Source organism: Schistocerca piceifrons, chromosome 7, assembly GCF_021461385.2.
Source record: "Schistocerca piceifrons isolate TAMUIC-IGC-003096 chromosome 7, iqSchPice1.1, whole genome shotgun sequence".
In the NCBI taxonomy this organism is placed as follows: domain Eukaryota; kingdom Metazoa; phylum Arthropoda; class Insecta; order Orthoptera; family Acrididae; genus Schistocerca; species Schistocerca piceifrons.
This window is the reverse complement of record NC_060144.1, coordinates 132,981,775-132,998,516: the sequence shown is the minus strand read 5'-3', so window position 1 is coordinate 132,998,516 and position 16,742 is coordinate 132,981,775.

Here is a 16,742-nt window from a genome sequence, read left to right as displayed (position 1 = left end):
ATCCAAGAACACTGCCGTACTCCTGTTCGTATAAATGAAAGATATTTTTGGAGTTCGTCTAATGCGGATGTGTAATCATAAGTGGAAGTGTTTGTATTCTTTTGTATGTTAACCGGGGACCTAGAAACGACGGAGAGGCTTCGTCCCCGCCGCAGCCGTAGTGGTCCACAACCCCACGACGACTACCGCAGTCCACTTCACCCCTCCGCCGCCCCACACAGAATCCAGGGTTATTGTGCGATTCGGCCCACGGTGGACCCCCCCCCCTGGACCTCCCCCCCTCCCAGCCCCCCCAGGGAACGTCTCACACCGGACGAGTGTAACCCCTATGTTTGCGTGGTAGAGTAATGGTGATGTATGTGTACGTGGACAATTTAATTGCGCAGCAATCGCCGACATAGTGTACCTGAGGCGGAATAAGGGGAAGCGGCCCGCATTCGCCGAGGCAGATGGAAAACCGCCTAAAAACCATCCACGGACTGGCCAGCTCACCGGACCACGATACAAGTCCGCCGGACGTATTCGTGTCGGGGACCAGGCGCTCCTTCCCACTCTTGAAAGCCGTGCGCTAGACCTGTCGGCTAACCGGGCGGGCCGTGGAAGTGTTTAGTAATTCGTTGGTGTAAGAGCTAGATGTTTCGGTTGTAAACGTTAAATTGGAATTTGTACCTTTGGGAAAGAGGAAAGATCCGGTAATCAATGGAATGGAAATTTGGTTCTTTTAGTAGCTTTGTAAACACAGTGGTAACTTTGGCTTAGCAATTTGCTACTTTTCAAGGACACTATCAGAAACGGCAACTGGATACTCTTCACGAAAAGGAAAGAGCCAGATGAGCGGTTCCAACGTGTGACGAGCGTGACGAGGACGGAGAAGATCGATTTTAAAGTACGACAAGGACAGTGCAGCTATTTTTTAATGAACGACACAGATGTGTCCTTAGAGTTTTTAGTGTTTTAAAAGTTTTGTGTGTCGACAACCTGATGTTGAGAGTATTGTCTCTCCGTACAGAGCACCGTGTCGTATGAAACTCTGTTAAAAAGTGCAAGTCTTGACTGTTAGTTAAGGACACACGCGGCACGTAATTGGTCACTATCGTATTGATCGCAATATGAAGAACCAACTAGGTAAATGGTCTTAGTTTTTGAACAACCTGTAAGTAGGCTGTATAGGTTTTTTTATTGGTAACGTCACCGTCAAGCAGCGCTCTGTATGAAAATCACTGGCTGTGCTGCGTGCAGTCTGTGGCTGGTTTGCATCGTTGTTGGCTATTGTAGTGTTGGGCAGTTGGCTGTTAACAGCGCGTAGCGCTGCGCAGTTGGAGGTGGCCCGCAGGAAGTGGTGGATGTGGGGAAGTGAGATGGCGGATTTTTGAGAGCGGATGATCTGGACGTGTGTCCATCAGAAACAGTACATTTGTAAGGATGGATGTCATGAACTGTTACATATATTATGACTTTTGAACACTATTAAGGTAAATACATTGTTTGTTCTCTATCAAAATCTTTCATTTGCTAACTATGCCTCTCAGTAGTTAGTGCCTTCAGTAGTTTGAATCTTTTATTTAGCTGGCAGTAGTGGCGCTCGCTGTATTGCAGTAGTTCGAGTAACGAAGATTTTTGTGAGGTAAGTGATTTGTGAAAGGTATAGTTTAATGTTAGTCAGGGCCATTCTTTTGTAGGGATTATTAAAAGTCAGATTGCGTTGCGGTAAAAATATTGTGTGTTACTTTAGTGAATCTCTGAGAACGTTCAGTTTTGCTCAGCTGTTTGAAAAACAAATAACGTAAGAGGTTTATCAGCACATTAATTCATTAATTTTTCTAAGGGGATGTTTCGTATGGCGACCCTGCCAATATGTGAGGAGTAGAGACTGTTAGTGTTTGCACGTGTGTTGATAATTCAGCAAGGGACTGGTTAACAGCATTGATGGTTCTAAGGACAGTTCCAAAAACTTTGTGAGTGCACAAGCTGTGTTTTATGGACTTGCTATACTGTCCTCAAGACTCTTCAATGGTGATTGTGCACCTGCACAGCCACAGCAGATGGCTGCTGGCCATCTCTACAAGGATTACAGTGGGTCTACCTCTTTGATGACTCACCAATACCATTATTTCTACAAGGACTCCAGTGGGTCTGCACCTCTGGTGGCCCACCAATACCATACTCTCTACCAGGACTACAGTGGGTCTACTCTGTGATGACCTACCTACCAATATTCTTCAAAACTTCGGCTGACTCCGCTGTGGGTTTGCTCTGTTGTGGCCCATTACCTGTCTGCATGTCAAGAGTCATCACTGTCTTTCCGTTGGAAGGACAACACTACTTCTTCAAGACTGCATGGAAATCCACTATTTCCGTGTGCATTTTCTTTTACTACTCAGACTTTGAGAAAAACTGCAATTTTACTGCGATGAATGATCAGGACTGTCTTTATGGACTGTGAGAAAATTTTAGCTTTTGACCAACATTGTATCGATAAGTGAGTGCATTTGATATCTTTGTTATTGTAATTATGAAAAATTTTATCAAATCATTATTGACCACTGCCCAAAACAATTTGTAAATTTTTTGTGGGGAGCATGGGGGCTATGTAAGTAGGCTGTATAGGTTTTTTTATTGGTAACGCCACTGTCACGTAGCGTTCTGTATGAAAATCACTGGCTGTGCTGCGTGCAGTCTGTGGTTGGTTTGCATTGTTGTTGGCTGTTGTAGTGTTGGGCAGTTGGCTGTTAACAGCGCGTAGCGTTGCGCAATTGAGGTGAACCGCCAGCAGTGGTGATGTGGGGAAGTGAGATGGCGGAGTTTTGAGAGCGGATGATCTGCACGTGTGTCCATAAGAAACAGTACATTTGTAAGAATGGATGTCATGAACTGCTATATATATTATGACTTTTGAACACTATTAATGTAAATACATTGTTTGTTCTCTATCAAAATCTTTCATTTGCTAACTATGCCTATCAGTAGTTAGTGCCTTCAGTAGTTTGAATTTTTTATTTAGCTGGGAGTAGTGGCGCTCGCTGTATTGCAGTAGTTCGAGTAACGAACATTTTTGTGAGGTAAGTGACTTGTGAAAGGTATAGTTTAATGTTAGTCAGGGCCATTCTTTTGTAGGGATTATTAAAAGTCAGATTGCGGTATACTAAAAATATTGTGTGTCAGTTTAGTGTTGATTAGAATAAGTAAAGAGAGTAATGTCTGAGAACGTTCAGTTTTGCTCAGCTGTTTGAAAAGCAAATAACGTAAGGGGTTTATCAGCACAATAATTCATTAATTTTTCTAAGGGGATGTTTCAAACCACCATCGGATCTCCAAATATTGATAGAAATAGTTATGAATAAGGGAAGTTACATCGTTCGAAGCTCAAGATATTGTAAAAGATTATATACGAGGGTCACTCCAAAAGAAATGCACACTCTTCTTTTTTAATCCATCTTTTATTCTACATGTTTGAAAGTTTTAGTGTAGATACATCCTTTAGGAACAATATTTTCATTTCTCCACATAATATCCATCCCTATCAACTGCCTTACGCCATCTTGCAACCAGCGCCTGTATATCCGCACGGTAAAATTCTGTATCAACCTGTTGGAGCCACTGTTTGGCAGTGTGCACCAGGGACTCATCATCTTCAAACATTGTTCCACGAGAGAGTCTTACAGTTTCCCAAAGAGATGTTAATCACATGGAGCCAGGTCAGGACTGTAAAGCAGGTGTTTCAGTGTTGTCCATCTTTTGTGACCACTTCCATGGTTTTTTGACTGACATGTGGCCGTGGATTGTCGTGCAACAGCAAAACATCCTGCTTTTGCCGATGTGGTGGAAGACGGCTCAGTCGAGCCTGAAGTTTCTACAGTGTCATCACATATGCATCAGAATTTATGGTGGTTCCACTTGGCATGATGTCCACAAGCAAGAGTCCTTCGCAATCGAAAAACACCGTAGCCATAACTTTTCCAGGAGAAGGTGTGGTTTTGAATTTTCTTTTCTTGGGTGAATTTGCATGATGCCACTCTTCGTCTCTGGTGAAAAATGATGGAGCCATGTTTAATCACCTGTCACAATTCTTCCAAGAAATTCATCTCCACATTCTCGCACTGTTCCAAAAGTTCTCTGCATACCGTTTTTCTTGTTTCTTTGCGAGCCACTGTCAACATCCTGGGAACCCACCTGGCACAAACCTTTTTTAACGCCAACAATTTCAGTATTCTGCGAACACTTCCTTCCCCTATCCCAACGTAGCGTGACAATTCGTTCACTGTGATGCGTCTGTCAGCAATCACCAATTCGTTAACTCTCTGCACATTGTCAGGAGTGTGTGCAGTACGAGGCCTGCCGCTGCGAGGACAATCCTCAATATTGCCGTGCCCACTTTCATCACGTAACCTGCTTGCCCACCGACTAACTGTACTGTGATCGACAGCAGCATATCCATACACCTATTTCTACCTCTTGTGGATGTTTCCCACTGTCTCGTTTTCACAGCACAGGAATTCTATGACAGCATGTTGCTTCTGACGAACGTCAAGTGTAGCAGCCATCTTGAAGACATGCTGTGATGGCGCCACTCACGGGAACAGGTTGAACTAAGTTTGAAAACAAACGGGAAGGATGTATCTACACACTGGAAAACTTTCACACATGCAGAATGAAAACTGCATTTTTACAAAAATAGTGTGCATTTCTTTTGGAGTGACCCTCGTATTTAAGACGATAAAAACATAAGCAGATTGTGGTGTCACCGCCAGACACCACACTTGCTAGGTGGTAGCTTAAATCGGCCGCGGTCCATTTAGTACATGTCGGACCCGCGTGTCGCCACTGTGTGATCGCAGACCGAGCGTCACCACAAGGCAGGTCTCGAGATACGGAATAGCACTCGCCCCAGTTGTACGACGACTTTGCTAGCGACTACACTGACGAAGCCTTTCTCTCATTTGCTGAGAGACAGTTAGAATAGCCTTCAGCTAAGTCCATGGCTACGACCTAGCAAGGCGCCATTAGCCTTACATAGTTTGATAGTTATCGTATGAAATGTCTCATCAAGAACGATGTATACAACAAGGACGATATTAAAAGTTAAGTATTCCATCAGCTACATACTTTTCTTTATAACATTAATAAGTATCCTGTTTCAGACCTCTATCTAGCGTACTTGAGATTACGCGTGCGTTTCGGCTACTTCAGTGTGGCGTAGCTGTCTTGTTACGCCACTACACAGATAATTTAATTTCCTGTATCTTGAGCGTTCACCAATATGATTTTCCTTACTCTTAACCATTTCCACCCATTTTTCGTATATCTGGAGGTGGTGGTTCAACAACTGAAGTCGGTCATCAAAACTTATCTTTATATTGCGATGAAGATAAGTAAATCTATAGTCAACACTTAAAGTGATGGAATGCTAGCAGTTATTATAGAGAGAAATCATATTATGGAATGGTCGAGATATAACAAATTAATATTCTCAAGCGATATTTTTTATAGAACTTTGAGCCATCCGCTATACCGGCAAGCTTAAGCCGAGACCCCCGTTGCTGTGACACGCAACGCTCCACCGCCGGGCCGCACGCCCATCTCTGAAGAATGCCAGAGCTTACCCACACAGAGGACTGGACGCGCTCGGCAGTCCCCAGCGCTGGAATCCCTGATATTCCAAACCCGTAACCCGCCATCACAGACCGAGCTCCCTGAGGCACTCGCCATTCGGCACTACAAAGGAGGCGCGGGTGGCTTATCTGAAGCCATGGACGCGGCGAGCATTATCCCCACCATTATAGTGAGTCGGTTCATAAGTTCGTAGGGTTTTTGTTTTGCACATTGGTATTCAGCTTGCTATGGCTTTATTTATCGATTGTCACAATTTATTTGTAGTTCACTGTTGCTATTTGAGTTAACATATTGTCATTTTGTTATTAGAAGATCGTAAGTAGATCTGTGAATGCTAGGAAATGGAGTGCCAAATAGAGAAGTCGAAACATTTCCGACATATCATTCTGTTTGTGTTCAACAGAGGGGTGACAGTAGCGGAGGCAACCAGAAATATTTGCGTCGTGTATGGAGATAATGCCACTGAACAAAGCACGGCAGGAAAAGGGTTTTCTCGTTTCAAGAAGAATCGTTTTGACATTAGGAACTCCCAACGTTCAGGAATACCTTCAAGGTTTGATGAAGATCGTTTAAACGCATTAATCCACAATGATCCATGTCAGCGTACTCGAGAACTGGTGGTTATTCCACCATCGTGCGACATTTGCATGCAAACGGAAATGTTAAAAAATCGGGCGTATGGCTGCCGCATGTCAAAATTACAAAAATCAGCGGATGGCCATTGTGCATTTCTGCTTGCTCGTCATCAACTGGCTCGTAAACAGAGTCGACCATTCCTATCCTGTGTCGTTACTGGTGAAGAGCAATGGTATCATAATGCTACAATTCTAGCATTTGTAGACTCAGAGAAAGCTTTTGACAATGTTGACTGGAATACCCTCTTTCAAATTCTGAAGGTGGCAGGGGTAAAATACAGGGAGCGGAAGGCTATTTACAATTTGTACAGAAACCAGACGGCAGCTATAAGAGTCGAGGGACGTGAAAGGGAAGTAGTGGTTGGGAAGGGAGTGAGACAGGGTTGTAGCCTCACCCCGATGTTATTCAATCTGTATATTGAGCAAGCAGTAAAGGAAACAAAAGAAAAATTCGGAGTAGGTATTTAAATCCATGGAGAAGAAGTAAAAACTTTGAGGTTCGCCGACGACATTGTAATTCTGTCAGAGACAGCAACGAACTTGGAAGAGCAGTTGAACGGAATGGACAGTGTCTTGAAAGGAGGATATTAGATGAACACCAACAAAAGCAAAACGAGGATAATGGAATCTAGTCAAGTGAACTCGGGTGATGCTGAGGGAATTGGATCAGGAAATGAGACATTTAAAGTAGTAAATGAGTTTTGCTATTTGGGGAGCAAAATAACTGATGACGGTCGAAGTAGAGAGGATATAAAATGTAGACTGGCAATGGCAAGGAAAGCGTTTCTGAAAAAGAGAAAATTGTTAACATCAAGTATAGATTTAAGTGCCAGGAAGTCGTTTCTGAAAGTATTTGTATGGAGTGTACCCATGTGTGGAAGAGAAACATGGACAATAAATAGTTTGGACAAGAAGAGAATAGAAGCTTTCTAATTGTGGTGCTACAGAAGAATGCTGAAGATTAGATGGGTAGATCACATAACTAATGAGGAGGCATTGAATAGAATTGGGGAGAAGAGGAGTTTGTGGCACAGCTTGACTAGAAGAAGGGATCGGTTGGTAGGACATGTTCTGAGGCATCAAGGGATCACCGATTTAGTATTGGATGGCAGCGTGGAGGGTAACAATCGTAGAGGGAGACCAAGAGATGAATACACTAAGCAGATTCAGAAGGAAGTAGGCTGCATTGCGTACTGGGAGATGAAGAAGCTTGCACAGGATAGAGTAGCATGGAGAGCTGCATCAAACCAGTCTCAGGACTGAAGACCACAACAACAACAACAAGGAAAAGAAAGGGATGGATGAGCCCAAACGAAACAGCAACCCTCCGTACAAAGGACAATTTTATCTTGGAACTCTTCGATTTGGTTCGTGTTTGCATAGAAAAGCAACAGTATCAGAAATTGAGTCCGCCTTAATGCAAAACACCTTGTTATTCGTTTATTTCTTTATCTTCCCAAACTAGATTCGGCGACAAATATCACCATCATCAGTGGGTTAGTTAATCTTGTCTATTGTATCTTACAGCATGTTTCTGAGCAGTATTGTCGCTGTTTGCGACATATTTTCTGTGTGCTTTTTTTTGTTGTTGCCGTTTTTATTCAGCGAACATCATGTCATCTACAAGTTCGTTGGATGATATGTAGCGATTCTATACGCATAAAAACAAAACTTTCCCGAGCAGGAAGATGGCGTAATATTCTTGATCATAAACAAAGTGCGAAAGTTTTGTTTTTATGTGAACAGAATCAGCTACATACCACCCAACGAACTTACAGATGGCATGATGTTCGGTGAGAAAAAACGACAACAAGAAAAGCGCCCAGAAAATATGTCGCAAACAGCGACAATAACTCTCAAAAACATGCTGTAAGGTGCAATAAATAAGATTAAAAAAACCACTGATGATGGTGATTATTGTCGCCAAAACTAGCTTGGGAATATAATGAAATGAACGAATAACAAGGTGTTTTACATCAAGGCGGACTCAATTTCTGATATTGTCGTTTCTCCGTACAAAGACCTGTGCGCATGCACAAAAGATATGCATCTAGTGGAACAGCGATGTGGTGTTGTGCTACGAATTGCTTCGCCGGGGTATACCCTTCACTGCTAATATTTATTCTCAACAACTGAGACGTCTAGCAGACACAGTCCGAGAACGACAACCAGGAAGACTGCGTGATGTGCTGCTACTTCATGATGTCGCCTGCCCGCATTCTGCTGGACCAGTGTTTTTCAACAATTTTGAATGCACAGCCTGTTTCCAAGTAAAAAATTCTGTTGACCCCCTGAACCGTAATTAAGTTATGTTAGCGATTTCAAAGACCACTTTTTTTTATTAACATTACTGAAAGAGAAACGAGAAGGACTGTGGAAGGTAGTCGCAGCGCTCTGATACGTTTCTTTGCGAAGATGGAGGCATGGGTGCGAGAAGGACTCGGCTGTCGCATAGGCCTCACGTTTCAATCGGTTGTCCCAGTATGCTAGCGAATACGGACGCAATTATTGTGCATTTGCGCTTCGCTCCGAGCGAGAAATAAATGCTTCTCAAAAGCTGTCCAAAAGCTGCTCTGTTCTCTACGTCTGGTACAAGTGGTAGCGGCGGAAGCGAACCAGAACCGAAAAACAAACTTTATGATGACAAATATTTGAAGCATTGTTTTACTGTCATGAATAATAAACCTGTATATATAATTTGCAGCGAAGTATGGTCACGTGAGAGTATGAAACCATCTCAGCTTATGCCTCACCTCTCAACAAAACGCTCCATTGTAGCTGATAAACAGCTGAATTTCTTGGAAAGGAAGCTTACAGCCCTTATCCTGCAGCAAACTACTATGATTCAGATATTAAAATGGTATTGCTGTTTGTTGATCAAAATATTATATTATTAATTTGTTTTTGTGATTGAACAATTTTTATGTATTATAGGTATCCAGTGTCAACTAGAAAGTGTTATTAGTAAGCTACAAGTTGCTGAAGCAGGAAACCTCCACAGATGCCGAGAATCTTATTTTGTCGGCAGCCCTGGATATGGTTGAAATTATGCCAAACAAACAGCAGATAACAAGCATACCAATTTACGATAATACCATTAAACGCAGAATAAACAATATGGCAGGTTATATTAGAAAACAATTAGTAGAAAAATTAAAGAGCCCAATTTTTGCTTGGCCGTTTGATACTTCAGATTGTCGAAGACATTTTATTTTGCAAATCAATTCCTGTGAACGTTACTGGCCAGTGTTTGTACAATATGTTTTAAGAAATCAATCACAACAATGAGTTCTTTTGGACAAAACGCATCGCCATTTGTAGTGATGCTGTTAAAACTATAACGTAATAAAAGTGTACTCGTTGCGTAATTAAAATAAATGTCACATGTTTCATTGAGACACTGCTTTCTTGATCTAAAAGCTCTGGCAGCCACGGTTTTTCCTTCTGATTGAAACGATAGGCTTAAAGAGGTTGAAACCTTCCCGTCTCCTCTATATCTCTTTTGTTACGCAACCTTCCCTTTTACAATAACCTATGAAACCTTCCCTTAGGATTTCTATCTCTTGCTTAATAATAATAAATGAAATCTTCCCTCTGAAATTAATTCTCTTTCTCTATCTTCGCATACAAATTTAATTGCTGCTTATTAAAAGTGATTTTCTGATTATTTCGACGAAACATAGAATGTGTCGTCGTCGTGGCCCTCAGTCGTTACCTGCAATAACCCAAAACTGTTCCTTACCTTTTTTACTGTTACTGCATCGCCATCTGACTGCTACATCGAACTGCGACATGAATATACTTGCTCTGTTTTACTATACTTTATTAGCTGCTGGTGGGCTGTCATAATAAGTGGCTGCATTTATTACCAAAGCTGACGTTATTCTTTAATAGCAAAGCTGACGTTACTCTTTAATTAATTTGATTGACGTTACGTAATTCATCGTTATACTTTTTCTTCACAACAATAAAACTTTGCAAAGTTTTACGTTGACGGTTTTTGGGATGGATTATAATCAGTAAGGCAACATTGCTGGCAAAAATTAATTATATTCTGAATTAAATGATTTTACAAACCTTCAAATGGGACTAACTTTTTACAGTAATCTTACAGCTAGCATCGCGCAAACATACCTTCAGTAGTCTTGAGTTTTTCAAAAAAATAATTCAGTAATAATAGTTCCTCTTATGATAATAGTTAGCTGATGTCTCTGTACATCTGTTTATAATCTCTTGTAAATCATAGCTGGTGGCTGGCAGACACACCGCTCCTCTCAACCTCTCGCTTCAGACCTACTACAGACTCGCTTCACATCTCGCTTACTACTGACTTCCTACGAACGCTGAAGTGTGGTCTCTCCCGCCAACAATGCTTTCTGGTGCAGACAATCCCTGTGTAAGTAGGCTGTTTATGTTTTCTCTATGTAAGTAGGCTGTTTATGTTTTCTCTATGTAAGTAGGCTGTTTATGTTTTCTCTATGTAAGTAGGCTGTTTATGTTTTCTCTATGTAAGTAGGCTGTTTATGTTTTCTCTATGTAAGTAGGCTGTTTAGGTTTTTTATTGGTAACGCCACCTCTGTATGACAATCACTGGCTGTGCTGTGGGCAGTCTGTGTCTGCTTTGCATTGTTGTAATACTCGCCATTGTAGTGTTAGGCAGCTGGCTGTGAACAGCGCGTAGCGTTGCGCAGTTGGAGGTGAGCCGCCAGCAGTGGTGGATGTGGGGAGAGAGATGGCGGAGGTTTGCAATTTGTCATGAACTGATATATATATTATGACTTGTGATGATATTAAGGTAAATACATTGTTTGTTCTCTATTAATATCTTTCATTTGCTAACTATCCCTATCAGTAGTTAGTGCCTTCAGTAGTTTGAATCTTTTATTTAGCTGGCAGTAGTGGCGCTCGCTGTATTGCAGTAGCTTGAGCAGCGAAGATTTTTGTGAGGTAAGTGATTTGTGAAAGGTATAGGTTAATGTTAGTCAGGGCCCATTCTTTTATACGAATTATTGAAAGTCAGATTGCGTTGCGCTAACAAAATATTGTGTGTCAGTTGAAGCACAGTCATGTAAAATTGTTCAAAGGGGACGTTTCACCTGCTACCATTACAAAATGTATCAAATGCGTGGTCTTTCCCGCTATTTTCTTAAAATGTATCCCCACGCGGTCTCTCCAGCCCTTTTTAAAATTATATCAATGTGGGGTCTCTCCCGCTAACAATACTTTGGTGGAGACATTCCCTGCTACCACAATTATTTCCATCATGACAAATAGTAATTGTTCCTACTTAATCCTATTAATAAAATATAAACATCTTTCATAAATTGTGGTTTGACAATAGACAATAGAAATATACACGTCTTACAAGGTGATCAAAGTTGTGAACTCTATTAAACATAAAGCGTCGCAAACTCGACTTCTTATGACGTGAGTTCGCTCCATCAAACTGTCAAGTACCCCACAGAGGTCAGGTGGATTTCTAACGGAAAGGTATTGACACTAGTCCTGGAACAAAAATTTGAATTGCTAATGTTCTTATAAGATGCTAAGGGTGGACATGTGAATTAGTTTTGTTATCCTGACTCGGTATTCAGATTAAAATTTCTCGCTGAATTTTTTAACCACGTAAAAATTTTCAAACAAGAGCCTCGAAGGGAGAGAAGTAAACGCTATAACGGCCAAGGATAAAATCAATGGATTCCTCGCAGTACGTCACCGTTTTTGCAAAAGGTGATGGTAGTGTTCCCCTTGAGTTCAGACGAATGGTGAAGAAATTGCAGAAGACTAGTCGACGGTATAAAGTTTTCGAAATTCTTGCATGTTGTAGAGCTTGCGTAATTTGAAATAAAAACCATTCAAATAGCATCTCGTTACGACAACTTCTCACGCTGTGCTACATGTATACGGGTGGTACACAGCTCCCTGCAGACGCGGTGGACAGTCCGCGTGGATGTATCAACAAATCGGGCAACTCCATTTCATATGTCGTCAAGAGCACATATAAAAACGGTATCTTCTTTCTGCCATTCTGTCATGTCTCCACGTCAACCCTTCTTGCTGGCCTCATAGCACCAGTGGTCACATGACTGCCTGGAACTGAAAGATATAGGTTTCAACTGGATGGAGTTTGTAACACATCGTTTAGGAGTTGGTTTATTTTAAGTAACTGTGTACCTGCAATTTATGAAGTGTGCATTCTGTGTTGTTTTAACTCCTAGCGGTACGGCAACAAAATCAGACTTTTGTAATTTATATATGCAATAAACAAAAGAATATGTTGAAATTTTAAATTATTATAATATGAATATGTTTATGAAAGAAGTATGTTTGTTAAAAGCTGGTTCATGATTAGGGATTTGCATTTGTAACATGTAAACGCTGTAGGGAAGTCTCTCAGGAACGAAAGTGGCATGGCGTAATGTAAAAGGTGGGTTTGGCGGTCGAACTGAGCGGCCCCTTTGTGTGAACGGCACGCAGTGTGTAGCTAGCCTTACCACGGTACACCTCGACGGTGCTATGAGAGGCAATTGGAAACTGCCTAGAAGGGATTTGCCTAGGATGTGTATCTGGCTGCTATATGGTATTCAAGGAATAACAGAATGGCTCTAATATGTTGAAAATCCGATACCAAGATTTATAGAGCATTCGCACATCAAGAACTGTGAGTACAGTTAGCCGCCATTGCACTTGCCACCAAATTCGCCACTGCTTCACAAACTTCATCAAGTCAGTTAAGTAATGTATATGGGCAAGGACCAGTTAATTTGTGTGTTGTTTTAATAATAATCACATAAAACATAAATTCGTGTCGGGAACCATATTTTCAATCCTGACCACGAACCTACGCAGGGTCCTCACCTAAGTGCTACTAAAACCGAGTATCCTGATTTAAATGAACAATTCTGCCATTCATTTGTTTACAAGTGTTTTTTGTCTAAAGTAAAAGGTATTGTAAAAGTTAAAGTAAGAGTAAAATTAGGATGCTTTGTTTATGGACTACTTCAAGCGAAATTGTTAAGATAGGAAGTTTAACCACAAAAATTTAAAGATAGTAATAAAAGTGAAGTTGGAAAGGCTTTTACTAAAGTATCCTTAGTTTATTATAAAATATAGTTTTGCAGGATTACAGTGCAAGATTGTGTAAATATTATTGCCAAGAATACCTGCTTCACAGGTGATTAAAGTACAAATACGTATAAATCTTTAATGAAACAGTTTTCGGGGTAGTACTATTAGAAGTGAAGTTATGCGCATTTTGAAAGCTAGTGTAGCTTTGGTACCCGTCATAAATGGTTCCTTTTGAAGTTAATTAAGCCCAGTGTTGCATTTTATTTCCTTTCAAAGTAATTTAAGTGAATGATTAGCTTTTAGAGATACTTTTGCAGTAATCAAAGAACCTTGGCTAGTGAAATTATACCAGTTTATGGGTCCCCATCACATTGTCCTCCTATTAAGAAAAAAACGAACTATTGCTGTTACCAAGGAAAACTGTTACGTGCAGAGGAGCTTGAACAGTGTAAGGTGTTAAAATGGTTCAAATGGCTCTGACCACTATGGGACTTAACTTCTGAGGTCATCAGTCCCCTAGAACTTAGAACTATTTAAACCTAACTAACCTAACGACATCACACATCCATGCCCGAGGCAGGATTAGAACCTGCGACCGTAGCGGTCGCGCGGCTCCAGACTGTAGAGCCTAGAACCGCTCGACCACTCCGGCCGGCATTTAAGGTGTTATTCATCTTTATTTGTGTTATTCGTGTCAGTCAAGATGGAAGCCCCTCAAGTTCAAAATTAGTTCTACACTACATGCAGTGATGTTTCAGTATTTTGATTAAGTAATGGTAACGATTGTGGCCATCATTAGTATGAGTTGGATAAAATTTTGCTACCCATAATTTACTGGCATGTGTTATTGATAACTGCTGCTACACACAGTACAGAGTGCACTGTGTCAGTTTGAATCCTGTTTGCTATTCAAAGGGAAATCTCAACAAAAGTAACTTCAATAACTAATATTCAGTTTTCTCAAATATAATTTCCAAATTAATGTGCGTAATTAAGCTAGCGACAGTTCCTTTTCCTCATTCACTTATAATTTTACCACTTCTGTTAACTCCCAAGGTTAAGGCCTGTTTGGTTTTAAGGCCAATTTCACAAAATTCGAAATTATTGTCAGACATCCTTTTTCCATTAGACATACGCACGGTCGAACTTTGAAATCCTCTCAGAGAGTAACATTAGCGTGTTTCACAGCACGTTGCTGTTATATGTAGCTTCTCCCGTGACAGAACTAAAGGTTCAGTTATTATGAAATAGTGTTATAAGTTCAAGTCTTTTTCCTCGAATTTTCTCATAAATAGATTACCCACTCCTGGACAGCAAGTAGACGATAATTACACATACCCGACGTATTGTCGGTGGCCAATACAGTACTGAAAAAGTACGTGATTGTGTTTACAGTCGCAATTTATTTATTTTGCCTGGTGGCTACCTTTTTCGACACAACTTTTGCCTATGATTGTACCTATAACGAGGCAACCCCCGCCTTTTTCCTCCCCTCTTCTGCCCCTTCCCTGCTCAGCTCCACCCCTCCTTTCCCCGTTATATAACCTACACAATATTCCTGTGTGAAAATATGGTATTTAATTTAGTATACTGCATTGTCTACTGTGTTTTAAACGGTTGACGTTAAAATTGATTTCAAGATGACAGGGGCCCTAGCACCACGATATTTTAATAAACTTGGCTTACTGTTTCAATTTGTGGATGCCCAATGTTTCTTCGGACTTCTAATCGGCTCATCGCTTATAGAAACACAGCACCAGCAAGATCAGAACATAATAATTGGATTGTTTGTTTGTTGTCCTATGTGGATCGCTAATCCCAAAGCCCATCGATGCATCCTTTCACAACGGCACATTACTTGCGTGTGGTAGTTTCCGCGGCCGTGGCTGGCGGATGACCCGCGACACGGCCTGGAGAGTACACGAGGCAGCGCCACTAACAGCTCCACTGTACACGTGGCCACTGCTTGAGCAAAAATGAAACTGAAGATGCGGACAAAGACCGTCAGCTGAGGCTGCAAAGTAATTCAAAGCCACAGCATGCCACTGTTTCCTCTGAATGGTGGATTACTTTCTATAGAAATTAAAATGTGTTCTTATTAGTAACACAGTTTTGTAAATTATAGATTGCAGCAATCAGTCGTCCTTTTTAACCTTTAATACGCAGATCCAGATTTCGCAGATTTCGGCTAGAAGCTAGCCATTCTCAATGCACTATTATTTTCGCTCAATGCATGTAAGTCCCTGTTGATCGGGCTTCACCCACAGTTCATTGACTGATTGCTGCAATTTATAATTTACAATTCAATAGAACAGTCGCTGAGTGTAACCGCTTTCCGAATGGAAGGTAACCTGAATAACACAGTTATTACGACAACACTTACTTAATTTGAAAATTCATGGTCGTATCGATGTTTGATAGTGGTGTGAACTATATATAACGGTAAATTGTAGACTCGGCTTTACACATTTGTGGTTTCGCTTTAAATTTTTTATTGCTGTTGGGATAATTTCATTGTGTAATTTCTTAATTACCAATACATTGTAATTTTTAGATGTCTTTTACACTCATGCTTTTTTAAGAAGTAAAATAATAATAATAATTAATAAAATAACATAAAATAAACTCTGTACATAGTGGGCACTCTTATCACCGCTGGTCGCAATTTACATCTCGTATTTAAAGCGCAACATTGACCTATTGTTTTAGTATTTAACATACCTACTTGGGAAGCCAATATGACGACTGCGTGCCAGGACTAATATGTTACCTATACATTTTAAGGTTCACTATATACCGGGCGATTGCTGCATAAAGGATAATATTTTTGTAAATTGTTCTTGCGCTACTGTTCTAAGTATGTAATTGAATCAGATCGTGGGGTGGCCTGAGGATAGTACTACATACCGATATCGGTAGCAACTAGGCCAACTTAATAAACTGCAACTGTACACGCAGACGACAGTTGCCATGTTAAAAATATTGGCTGTGGTACAGGAAGTAAGCTGATGTCAGTACGTGACTGAACGACTTATGACGGAACTGCTTCTTTCGAAATATATGTCGCCGAATTTTGATCATTAAAATTTGGTTGCTAGCTATGGATTACCCATAAACGCTTAACGGAAAAAGCAGTCTTAAGAGGAGATTTACTACCTTTTAGTTCAAAAATCGATTTTTTAAATTGCGTTTTTGGATCCATAAAAGTGTTTAGAATCCATCCCTGATACGGTTATTCTGAATACGGAACCGCAACGTTTGCTATTCGCGGTTGAACAAAAAAATGCACCTACCTGAAATCGGCCTTCTTCACGCACCAGTTTTTTTCTTTCGAAGGACGAGTTACTGTACCGGTGCTTGGGAGGAAACACACAAAATTCAAATGAAAGTTTGAACGCATGTGTTTGGAAGTTAGTCCCCTAGCATTTG